The following is a 13,842-nucleotide window of genomic DNA, read 5'->3' on the forward strand; positions in this document are numbered from 1 at the left end:
TGTGCACTTGTGCAGCAATGATTTCACTCAATGGTCATACCTGAAATGACGATATAAAGTCACAATGAATACAAGGAAAAAAACTAATAATAAAAAATTGAATATGGTAAAAGTAGAATTTGATTCTCACCAATAAAGGGGGTTCTCCATATAGTCCCTGAACTCCATCCCAACTCTCAAGGGGCGTCCGTCTCAAACTCAGTCATCGGCAATTATGTTAGGGTTCACAATTAGGTCTATAACATTATAAAAAGTAGAAGTTAAATAAATGAAATATTAAAAATAATTAAATAATCATTTAAAACCATATAAAATTACCTGATTCAAGCCTATAGGTCTCAGCATCAACGCCAACAGTATCTAGTCCAATGGACGTTTCACTTATCCAGTTTCGTGTGCAAACGAGGGCCTCCACAGTTGACGTTGACAATGAACTCTGATAAATATCTAACATGCGACCTCCAGTGCTAAACGCCGACTCCAAGACAACCGTAGTGACAAGAATGACTAGCACATTTCGGGTTATACGGGAAAGGACTGGATACTTGGCGGAATTAACCTTCCACCAAGTTAATAACTAAAATACACCACTAGGTGCCTCCACAACTTCCATAAAATATCGTTCAATCTCAGATGTACACTGCATAATATTCATCATTGCAATGACTTGATGATACTGTTGCATAATAAGATGGTATGTACCCTCTCCAGACGGGTCATGATCATCTAAGAAAGATGTTGACCCTGTAGACCTCGAGTGTGCAGAGCTACCAGCTGCAAATGAAGGCTGTCCATTATTGTTGTAGTGGTTGTATAAGTCATCAATATCACTTTTTAGCGTACTAATAAATTGTGCAGCCTTCACTGGTTCACAAAAGATAAGAAGCACCCCAAGATTATGATCTCAAACTGGTTTATATACACTCCAACTTAATTCACATCATTCTTATCATTGAACTATATATGTATGGCCCTCTACTATGTTAGGCATGATAGTCTCAATGGGACTAGATGGGCAAGCTCTGATTGCTGCTTACTAGCTCAACAAATTGCTCAATCTAGGATGATCTCTCTAGCTTCTAGTGACGATATAACTTCTTGAAGAAATATAACAACGGTTGACAAAACAAGACCACATTTGTATGTATTAATTACTAGGCGACTCATGAGAAACTATAATTCAACTTGATAACCACATATAACTATAAACTACTAGTAATTAATTTGTTGCAACAAGAACAAGAAGAAGAAAAAAGAGATTTCTTATCTCTGGAGGAATGAAACCAAAGAGTTCATTGTTATATAGACGCAAATACTCTAGGTTGCTCAAATTACTTCAAGAAACAAGAATGAAACCATCCAAACTGTTTGAGAAAAGAGAAAGCTCGGATAAAGACTTTAGGTGGCCTATTTCTTCAAGAATTGAGCCATTTAAGTGATTATCACCAAGGCTGAGAGCCTTAAGATCAGTCAACAAGCCAATTTCCAGAGGGATTTTCCCTAACAACTGGTTAGAGGACAAACAAGATAGATGAAGGCTACCCGAATTTTTTCCTTAGTGGCATTTCCACAAACACCTAGAGTATACAAATAATTGATATACTATATAATTATAATATAATTTTTTTTCTTACTAAATCAATACAACCGTAATCGGTAATACCATTTCCTCAATAGTAAATACACAGTATATAATATAATTATAATATGGTATACTATATATAATATAATAATTATAGTATAAATGTGAATTCAAAAGAATCAAAACCCTAAAATTCAAATCAGAGGAGTTGGAACTTAGAACTTGGACTTACCGTTACTAGTCGGAGTTGATGAAGACAGGATGAACCGATGATGGGAGGGGGAGAAGGGCCTCTGGAACTGGAAGGATAGTGGCCCAAAGGGAGAACTGAGAAAGAAAGTTGAAAGGGGCAGGCACGAAATAGGAGGGGAATAGAAGAGGGAGGGAAGAAAAGATTAAGGAAGAGCAAAACGACGCCATTCCACTTGCTATGGAAAGATGTGGTTTAGTTATTTTTTTAAAAAATCATCATTTTACATTTTTCTTTTTTTTTTAAAAAAAAAGTCGAAGTTCAAAGTCAGAGTTCGTGGGCTCTGAACTCCGACTCCGACTCCATATAAATTATCGGAGCACCTCCAAACTCCACTCCGAACTTTAAAAACTTCGACTGCTTAGGAGGCGGAGGCGGAACAAAAGTCACCCGAAATCAGAGATCTCAAAATTTCGCACAACCCTGTGTATGATGATGATCAGGCGCCCCCCTCACCTAGGTGCCTTTTGTACATGGGTGTGCGTTATTACAGAAGTAATATCCTAACATGCAGAAACTTAATTAGAACATGCAACAAGAATCCATTCATGTGAAGCTTGGCAAAATTGGTTAACTTAATCTTGCCGAATATTGGGTGATCAAATGCATAATTAGTGCACTTAAACTTCATATCATTCGTAATTGGGTCCAAACACAATCTATATTATCCTATTATGCAATGCATTGCATTCTTTACCTTGATGGTCAATGATCACATCTTTCTCGATCAGAACGATTTGTGCTCGTGGCCATTAATTTGGCACCAAAATGTGTAAAGTAGATTATGTAAAAAAACCTACATAAAGATTTTAGGGACGAAAAATGAATTAAAGATCTGTTTCTTAATTTAATTTTAACATAAGTTCTCAAAATTGGTTACATTTTTACCTGATCATATTTTTATTGGCGGGACAAATTGAAGTTAATTAATTTTATTAGATTTGAATTAACATCCCATATTGCATTCACTACAACAGAAATTAGCTTTTATGACGGTTTGGAAATTGTGACAGTGGCCAAACCGTCACAAAAAAGCATTTTCTGTGACGGTTTGTGGAAAACGTCACTGAAGGCAGCTGAGAAATTGCATTACGATTGAATGTATACATATTCATATTAAACATGCCCTGGACATTCGAACGTGAAAATTTTTTGGGCCAATATTTGAACGTTATTGATTCACGTGCGAACATTAATTTATTTAATATTAAAGTTGGATATTTCAAATTAAAAAAGATTGAGAATTGAAATTCAAAAACAATATATATATATTAAATAATATCATTCATTACATATGATAGCATAAAGTACAAAATATTCTTGAATTTTGTAAACAATACGATAAAAGTTAAAAATACATTATATATTTATTAAAATCGTCAATCAATGCATTGACTTTTGCGATTAGGATATCTATCCGATGGAGAACATCGGTGACAAAATCTCCAACACTCTGTTCTACTAACGCGATCGTTTGGTCGATGTGCGCAGTAATATTAGAGACCATCACATCAACCCAAGTAGGACGTGCATCTCCCATAGATATACCCGTCGGTGGCTGACTAGTACTCCCAATATGGGGAGCAACACTGGGCCCAGACTGGGTCGAAGTAACAAGACCTGGTACAGGGTCAGGCTGACGTTGAGCATGCCCCATCCCCTGTCCAATGCTCTGACGGTGTGGTCATGTCGATGAGGCTCATATGGTCTATCATCCACTTCTTCACCTTGGGTTGCACACTCCAGGTCAGTAATAGCTTGGTAATGAGGACTCCATATGAGAGGTTGTCCATGGAGATAACTCTTGCCTCATAATGGATCATCTCAAAAATACGAAGTGGCAAGTTGATAGACTCTGCACGTGCCACTCGTATAAGGAACTATGCGCGAGTCCGACTAAATGTGGTCTTATGTGCCACAAGATCCACATTTGTTGCAACAATAAGATGCAACATGAGGAAAAAAGGGAGGAGCTATACCTGGCCGAAGGAGTTCTTCCTATCAATCCAATCTCGGTCACTCCCAGTGAGGATGTAGAAATCTTCATCTTGACCACCATCCTCCTCATCAGTATACTCAGCTTATGACCAGTCAACTGGGCCAGTAGATGATGTAGAAGTGCCTCCATCTGCATTTACTCGAGATCCATCTGTAGGCTGAGCATTTCCTACAGTCGATATCTCAGCTACGCGACAGATCCCCAGAAGCTCAGCGATGACATCCGCCGAGACCTCGAACTGAAAATCGTGTACTGTCATGGTGTGAGAGGATGCATCCTAAGGCATGAAACACATCCCCATATAAAACTCCCAAACCATACTCAATGTGTAGATACTCATCCAACCTCTCGCAATAAACACGTCTCGAACGCTCTTTTGCTCCCATATGAATTCGTGGAACTGGTTGATCATTACTTATCATTTAGACATCATTGTTCGACCCTGATTCGAGATGTGTCCTGGCTTGCTCCTCCCCTCTCCCTTTTCTTAGACTTTAGAATATAAGCCATATCCTAAACGAAAGAAAAAAATTTGAGCAATATGAATACTAGGATGCATATTATGTATTGTAATCTAAATTATTTCTATAACACGTTTGAACATAAAATATTATGTTCAAACGTTACGCTTATAAGTGTGAACATTTTACGTTTTTACATTTGCACGTAAATTTACTCTAGAATAAGCATTCCAACGTAAGATGAGTTAGGTTCGAACGTGATGACTACAACACACGTTCCAACTTATAAAACAAATATGTTCGCACGAGAGGAACATCTTCAACATATTTATTAATATGTTCGAACGTACATAACTATTAATTTGCACGTATATTTGGTTTATGGAATTTGAAAGGTTTTACATTAAAATGAATTCCAAATAATGTTCGCACGTAATACTAACGTTCGCACATATGTTCCACTCAAGAATATGAACGATCATACGTGTGAACGTTACAAACGTACGTTTGAATATAAAATATACATTCTTACGCACTCTCAGTATGTTTGCACATACTGTAGAACATTCGCACCTTATATGATTAACGTGCGAATGTGTATGTCGCCTTCCTCATTTTGAAGGTATACCATTCGAACGTGAGCACCTAATGTTTGAACGTTACGAGACAGAGATGGCTTAGTCGACTCAGTCATTCCCTAACACCTCAAACACATTGAAAGTGACCAAAAGCGACCGTAAAAATGAAGTATAAACTTCAAGAAACCTTTTTACGGTGGCCGTTTGGCCATTGGCAACCCATGGTGGCCAAAAAATCAAGATGAAAGTCCGGCCACCAATGGGTTTCGGGAACCCGCGAAACCTCCACTAAAGATTAAAATTAAAAAAAAAAATCTACCCAAAGGTTAAAGAGGGATGTCTACCTCTTTTTGTGACGTTTTTTATGGAGTTTGATGGTGGTGGCGACAATACAAGCGGCGGTACGCGACAGAGGCGACGAGTATGAGTGAGTATGGTTTTCACACGATATGTCGTTTTGCTTTCGGACTGAAGCTTATATACACGTAACGCTCGAACGTTTAAGTGTTAACGTGTGAACATCACAAGATGAGTGAGAGACACATCCGAATGTTAAAATACTTAATTTCTGTGACATGCGAACATTATGTTATTACGTGCGAACGTTTGTCACTTAATGCCTGAGACATGCGAACGTTATATTGGTACGTTCGAACATCTCTAGAATAATTTTTTTATAATTTATAGTAAATAATATATTATTTATAAGATAATATAGGAAAAGCAAATTATTACTATACTCTAATATGTAATATACTTAATATAATATACTTATACACTATATACTAGTATATATTATAATATATTATATGTATACACTGTACACTATACTTACACACTATGTAGTAGTATATATGTTATACTAGTATATAGTGCACTAGTATAGTATATATACTATATATAATAGTCTAGTGTTGTTAATCTATTAATGAAGTGTAATCAACAACTAGAGTTATGTACTAACATATTATAATCTAATAATATATAAATATATAAACCACTATTTTTTAAAAAAATATATAAAAACGTGAATCACGTTCGAACAATGCAAATCTGCATTCGCACGAGTTGTGCTGATGTGCGAACGTGGAATTACACATGCAAACGTGTTTAAAAATTTGGCTAGACTTTTTCCACGTCAATTGTTAGACAATATATGTGGAACCTGAGATATTTATATTCGAACGTGTATAGCATAACGTTCTAACATCACATCTTGATGTTCGCACATTAAACCTAGATGTGTGAACGTGAATGGAAAAATCAGCGAGATCTTTCCAGCATGAATTATGGGTCACCTTACCTGTGAAATCATCAAGAAAATGTGCGAACATTTTTAATGATATGTTCGAACTTAATTCACGTGATCTATGTTTGTTCTGTAGATTATTAACATTTGCATGTGAACTATTGTACATTCGAACGTTTGTAGTATAAAAACTTAGGCGGTTCTTTTAGCGGGAACCCAAAATTTCCGTAACATGCGGACGTATATTGTGACTTTCAAACAGACCACTATTTTGATGCGGCGACTTTTCATTTAAAATGTCGTTGTAATAACTCGATTGACATATTAAAACACCATCGTTCTTGTAATTTAGAGCCAAAGTCATTGCAATAAGTCAAAAAAATTTGAAGAAAAATAAAGACACCCCAGACTTGTCTGGGGGGCCTTAAATCGCACGGGTTGAAGGCAATTCATACAATTTGCCTTCAATTCGTGCTTAATAGAGAGAAAAGGTTAGAGAGAGTTAGAGTGAGAGAGAGTTAAACAAAAAAGAGCTTAATTGAGTGAGGTTAGTATTTTTTTTTTTTTTTTGTTTATTTTGATTTATGTTGTGATTTTTTTTTTATATTATTTAGTTTGAACTAACTAGTATTATGTTTTTTTTTTTGAAGGATTATTTGTTGGGAATTTTTGAAGCTTGTCATTTGTAAAGGGATATATTGCTAGGTATATTTCTAAACTTTGTTATATAGTGTGAATATGTAAATATGTGAATATGTGATGTAACCCCCGTTCCTTTCTTCTTACGTAAGCTTCTCTCTTTCTTACGTAAGACTCCTCCTTTCCGACGTAAGTAAATTCTGATGACGGAATTATGCAACAGTCTGCCATTCTTTCTGGCGACTGCGAGCATCGTCATATGTGCCGAACCATGACGACGTGCCTCTCGAGATATTAGGTGACTTCTAAAGTATGCCCAATGTTTAAATGTACTGGAAATATTTATACGAGGTGTTTCCAGTATCGTTGAGTTATTAAACTTGTTTGTAAAAGAGACAATTATAATATTTTGAAGAGCTCCAAAATATTATAATTGTCGGAAATCATTTTAATGTTAATTATTAAAATGATTCCAGTTATTTGAAATATTATTGGGATTTAAATTATGTTGAAAGTTTTAATTAAATTAAATGGTTTCATCCTTTTAAATATATTAAATAAGACTTCATCATTTTATTATGATGAAGAAATATTATTTTATAAATTAAAGTTAGTTTAAAATAATATTTACCTTAATTCCTCTGAGTGTTTTTAATTAAGTTAATGTTTACGCATTTTCAAATCAGTATTTTAATATCTCAACATTAGATCGTTTTGAGGAACCCCCAAGAAGAAGGGACTGGATTAAATACCCAGACCCCTCTCTCTTTCCCTCACTTTTCCCCAGCCCTCTCTCTCTCTCCTCCCTCTCCGTCAAGTGTACGTTGTACGCAGCCTCTCTCCTTCGCCGAATGCTCCATGCCTCAGCCCGGCACCGCCGTGCATCGGCAGCCCTCACCGTCGGCACCATCAGCTCTCCCTCACTCCGGCTAGCTCCCCCATCCCGGTATCTCTCCCTCACGCTCTCTCTTCCTCTCCCTTGGAAGTGCAAAGCCCGAATGGGCTTGATGCACGTAGCGCCGCCGTGCGCCGTCTTCCGGCGCCACCACTCCCACGGCAGCTTCCTCTGCCACCGGCCATCATCCTCCACCGAAGCCAACCCCTGTTACGCAGCCCTCCCTTTCCTTCCACGGCATGTACCCGAAATGGGTTTTAACCCATTTCTCCACCTTGCGCCGCCGTGCACGACTCCCACGGCCACCAGGCACCACCGTGAGCCTCCCCTTGCCTCCCCCTTCCTCCTCCCTTGGACCCGAGGCCCATGGCCTCTCCTCCATGCATGGGTCTCCTCCTCACGCACGCACGGGTAGTGCATCCCCCACAGTCGTGCGCCACCACCCACAGCGGGTAACCACCCTCTCCGGCATCCTCAAGCCACCACCAAGCCAACCCAACCTCCCACGACCCCGATCTGTCACCCATGCACGCACACTCTCTCACTCTCCCAAGGCTTCTCCTCCACTTCACGGCCTTGAACTGTTGCTGTGAGCCACCATGGTGCCACCTTGACGCCACCACGAGATCCATCGCATTTCCCTTAGCTAAGCCCAAGGTCCCAAACCACCACTTTATGTGGTGGGTAACCACAGCACGTGATGGACAGTCACTGCGTGTGACTGACTGCCACTGTACACGGCTAGATCCGCCGTGTTACGCTCATTGCCACCATCACAAGGCCTTCACGAGCCCTTCCAAGACCACACTTAGCTATCCAAATGCCCAAACAGTCAACGTATGTGGGTTAGCCGCCACGTACGACCTCTCCGACGTCATCGGCTATGACGATCAGCGATCAACGCACGGGTTATCCCGTCGATGGTATAACTCTCTATCCCTTAATTAGTGGACTAGGTTGTGGACTGTGCTGTTAGTATTAGGGGAATGACTGTGTAGTATTGAGATGCGCTGTGTAGTGCGCTGTGAAGTGTTAGGCATATATCTGTGTAGTGTGGTGATGTGATGTGCCGTGTATATGAAGTGTTGGGCTCATTGTGTAGTGCGCTATGAAGTGTTGGGCATTTTGTGATGTGTTGTGCTGTGAAGTGTTGGATGTATTTGTGAAGTGTTATGGATTGTGCTATGTAATGCAGTTGTGGAGTTTGTGTTGTAATGATGGCGTGGTTGTGTTGTGCAGTGTAGTTGTGGGGCATGTGCTGTATTGGTGTCGTTGTATGTGGAGTGAGAATAGTATACGCTGAGTGTACTCTGTGTGTGGTGTAGTGTGAGATAAGGAGAGTATATGTAAAATATACCCTCCTGGCGTATTATGGAACGAGATGAGTACACGTGGAGTGTATTCCATGTGGTGGAGTGATGCACCATATGGCGGATATGCCATAATGGTGATGTGGCGTAACGAGTGTAAATGGAGTACACGTGGAATGTACTCCATGTAATGGAGTGACGTACCATATGGTGTGTACACCATAATGGTGATGTGGCGTGGTATGTATGAAGGGAGTCCATATGGTGGAGTAATGCACCATGTGGCAGATATGCCATAATGGTGATGTGGCGTGATGGGTATGAAGGGAGTACACGTGGAGTGTACTCTATGTGGTGTAAAGATGCACTATATGGCAAATATGCCATGATGGTGATGGGTCGTAGTGTGTATGAAGGGAGTACACGCGGAGTGTACTCTATGTGGTAGAGTGATGCATCGTATGGCGGGCATGCCATATTGATGATAGGTGGTAGCGTATGGAAAGGGAGTATACGTGGAGTGTACTCCACGAGGCAGCGACACTCCGTGTGATGTGTCGCAGAGATAAGAATGGTTGCACAGTTGATGGGCGTGGAACGTGGTGAATAGTGTCGAAAATTGTGGAACAATGTCCCGAAATAGTTATGGTGCAGCCTGTAGTCTCAGGTGACAAGTGTCACCTTGATGGACTTTTGGCTGGAAGTATGGGTGTAGTAGCAAAATAAGTGTAAGAGTGCGCAGCGGAAGCATGATTGGGCAACGTCTCGAAGTGACGTGGTTACTGACAGTCGTGCTTATGATGGGTGAAGTGTTAGTGTGGAAATGGTGTAACGGGAATGTGACGAGATGTCACTACGTGACGGGTGTACGTGAGGAATCGTACTCGTGATGAGTAAGAAGTTGGCGTAGAAGTGACGTAACAGGATGTCAGGTGACGAGACAAGGTCACGGTGTAGCTTGAGAGTAGTCTCGAGCTATGTGACGTGACGCAAGGCGTAGTTGTGAACGGAGTCTTGTCGCGTTAAGTGTTGGGATGAACTATAAGAAGGGACGGATAGCATGAAGAGTCATGCTAGCAAGGTTAAGAGAAGGTTGGTATCGGAATATGGCCCTTATCCCTACGAACAGCTGATCAACATATTATATGTTGATCTCAGGTGATAAAGGAGTAAGGTAGATGTGTAATCTGGTTAGACACATGTGCCGGACGGATTCACCATATGTAATGGGTAATCTGTCCTAAGCATAGTTACACGATACTTAAGCCTCAGAGTTGGCTTAGAGCTGTGTGGCTTGTATGGATTGGAATGATGATTTAGTATGGGCTAAGGTGTATAGAGGTAGTGACGGGTGTACTGTCTAAGGAAGGGATGCGTGACTTAGTTAGTCTGAGTCATGCGTCGGAACGTGGTTAATGAGAAGAATGAGACAGAGGTCTTAGTGTCTTAATTCTAAGCTGAATCATGGGTTCACTTTAGTGAATGAGCACTCGAGGCAAGACCTGAGTTGGAAGATGTGGTGATCATAAGTAGATCCTGAAGGGTTTAGCATAGTAAAGGGCACGTAAATGTATGAGATAGAAGGAAAGTGTTCCAAGTATAGCGTAGTTCTATTTATAGTTAAGTTGCTTATGCACTAGATAGAGAATGACGTTAAGGTTATGTATGCATGTAGGTTGCCAGCTAACATGCGCATAAATGGACTGCATAGTATGAAAGTAGCATGGAGTCCAGGTAAGTATTACGTTCATGCCCTTCTGGAGTTTTCTAGAAATTACGAAACGAAAATGAAAAGCTCTTCTTTTTAAGAAAATGTTTACGAAAGAAGATGGCATGCTTTCAAACGTATAAGTACGTACGGCCCCTCCATGAAAGCCCATTTTTACGCACCCAAAGTTATTAATTGTACGCATGCGAATGGATGACTATAAGATGTATCTATTGTATGTATTTTCAAAGAAACGAACTGATGAAAATGCACGAAAGACGAGCTTGAGCCGACGCCTTCACGGATCCTACGGACCGACGCTGTCGCGAGCGCCGCGAGGTGATGCTTGTAGATGCCGCGAAGGCCGACGTTCAAGGTGATGCTTACGGATGCCGCGAAAGGTGAAGTTTGAGCCCGTGCTTTATGTTTTATGGATGGTGCGAATTGACACTTTTGTGAAGGCCGCGAGGTGATGCTCGTGAACGTCATGAAAGAGGACGTTCAAGCCCATGTTCACGAAATGACGTTTCTCATGAAAAAAAATATTTTCTCATGTTAAATGAAAGAAAGAACTGAATGAAAGCTCCAGCTCTTTAGAGCTAGCATGAATGAATGAACGAAAGAATGAAATGAAAGTAAGAAATGTATGAAGATACATAACGGTCACATGAATGAATGAAAGGGTACCAATGAATGGGCAGATTACAATGCCGGGTAGTAGTACTGGTAGTGCACCCAGTGCTGCACCCTAACGGAATGGGATTCCAACACGTGGCCACGGGCGAATCCATTGGTCTAGGGCCGCTAACCCTAACACACGGGGCGTAACAGTGTGTACCGGCCTATAAAAATGAAAAGAAAGAATATATGTATGTATGTATGTATGTATGCATGAATGCAAGAACGCACTTTAAGAAATGAAGGCACTGACAGGGGACACGTTTCACGAAAAGAAAGTCCCTTTTAAAAAAATGAAAATCCCGTCCAGTGACGATTTCAAATGAACGCACGTATGCACGCATGCATGTAAGTATAGTATGTACGAATGATGAATGCATGAATGAAAACTTACGTTATTATATTTTAACTGCATGAAGTAATGCTTACGAGTCTTCGACTCATTTTAGTTTTTATGTATGTCCCTCCCCCCACAGGGAAGGAAATGAAGTTCGCATCAGGACGGACACGGCCCATGGGGAAAAGCACAGAAGTCTAGGCACGAGGTTTAAATGTAAGAGAGGCATTTTATTATTAAAATTGATGTTTTCTGCTGTAAACCTCTTTTATTGTAAAAACATATTTTTATTTTATAAACGTAGAGTCTTGCACCCTGGGAAGAAGCAAAAAATTTTAAATCGGATGGTAATTCCCGTCGTCCTTTCTCAAAATATTTTATAAAAAGACCCACCACAAGGACGGGCGTTACATGTGAATATGTTGTTATATAATTGATTGTGAATATGTTTGGATATTGTGAATATTTTGTTAGATAATTGATTGTGAATATGTTTGGATATGTGAATATGTTTAGTATGTGAATATGTTGTTAGATAATTAATTGTGATTTAATAAGAATATATTGTCAATATGTTGTCAATATGCATGTTTGTGAATTTAATAAGAATATGTTGTGAATACATTGTGGATGTATTGGTAATTAATTGTGAGTATGTTGTGAATTTAAAAAAAGATAATTAAAAAAATATTGTGAATTTTATAATATTGTGAATATAGGAGATACAATTAGGAGATAGAAAATAACTAAGTAATTCATAGCATACTAAGTTATTCATAACATACTTAGTAAATAACTAATAAAAAACAAATAATTAATAAATAAAAAATAACTTTAACTTGAATTTAATTTATATATACTAATATAATTAATTAATAAGATATCATACAAAAAGCTAACTTAACAAATACTATATATTAATAAGATGCTAGATTATACTATATAAGTAATAAAACAAAGTAATTCATGATATCATACTTAGTAAATAAAACAATAAGATAAAAAAGTACTAAGTAAGAAATAGCATAATTAGTAAACAACTAATAAAAAACAAATGACTAATAAATAAAAATAACTTTAAATTGAATTTAATTTATATATACTAATATAATTAATTAATAAGATATTATACAAAAAGCTAATTTAACAAATACTATATATTAATAAGATACTAGATTATACTATATAAGTAATAAAACAAAGTAATTCATGATAACATACTTAGTAAATAAAACAATAAGATCAAAAAGTACTAAGTACGAAATAGCATACTTAGTATATAACTAATAAATAAAAAATAACTTTAACTTGAATTTAATTTATATATACTAATATAAATTAATTAAAAACTATAACATACTTAGTAAATAACTCTCGATATAGCTTGTGTGTTGTATATATATATATATATATATATATATATATATATATATATATACATGTTATTCTTTAGATTTTGTAACATTGTATTAATAACCTTAGACCCGTTTGGGAATTAGTGTACACTCAGGTGGTCACTAATTCCTAAATTTTCTAGTGTGAAAAATTTGAGATTATATTATCTATATTGTACATTTTTGTTACTCATACTTTACACGTTTAGTATAAAATTTCGGTGTCTTTCTCATTTGCTCTTGGGTATACAGTTCACTGGGTGAGAATCCCTCTCTGTGAACATGTATACTTGGAGAACTATAGGGAGATGCTGCCGAAATTTCTATTGATGTAGAAAGTAGAAGAGTGATGAAATTTGTGCAATATGAATGATAGAATCTTGAATGGGATAGGACCAACTACAGAAGACCTAAAGAGCAGTGAGAATTTGAGCATGCGATGCATATGAAATTAGTTTGCATTATACTAATCGATAGGTTTTTTTAGAAATGAACAAAACTTGGATGCATCTGGGCGATTGGTGGGATATAGGCGGTGGTCGGGCTTCGATACATAGGGATAGTCACTTTACGAGTGTCAATACTACTTGTAAATGGTATGAAGATGATCCATTCGTATTGGTTTGTCAAGCTACCCAAGTCTATTACTTGGTTCATCAAATCATGAAAATAACCTCACTTACATAAATTTTTTTAGAGATGTTTTGATTTCATATTTTTTATGCAATTCACTTCTTAGGATGAATTCGACCTCAATTTTGG

Source organism: Juglans microcarpa x Juglans regia, chromosome 5S, assembly GCF_004785595.1.
Source record: "Juglans microcarpa x Juglans regia isolate MS1-56 chromosome 5S, Jm3101_v1.0, whole genome shotgun sequence".
Lineage (NCBI taxonomy): Eukaryota > Viridiplantae > Streptophyta > Magnoliopsida > Fagales > Juglandaceae > Juglans > Juglans microcarpa x Juglans regia.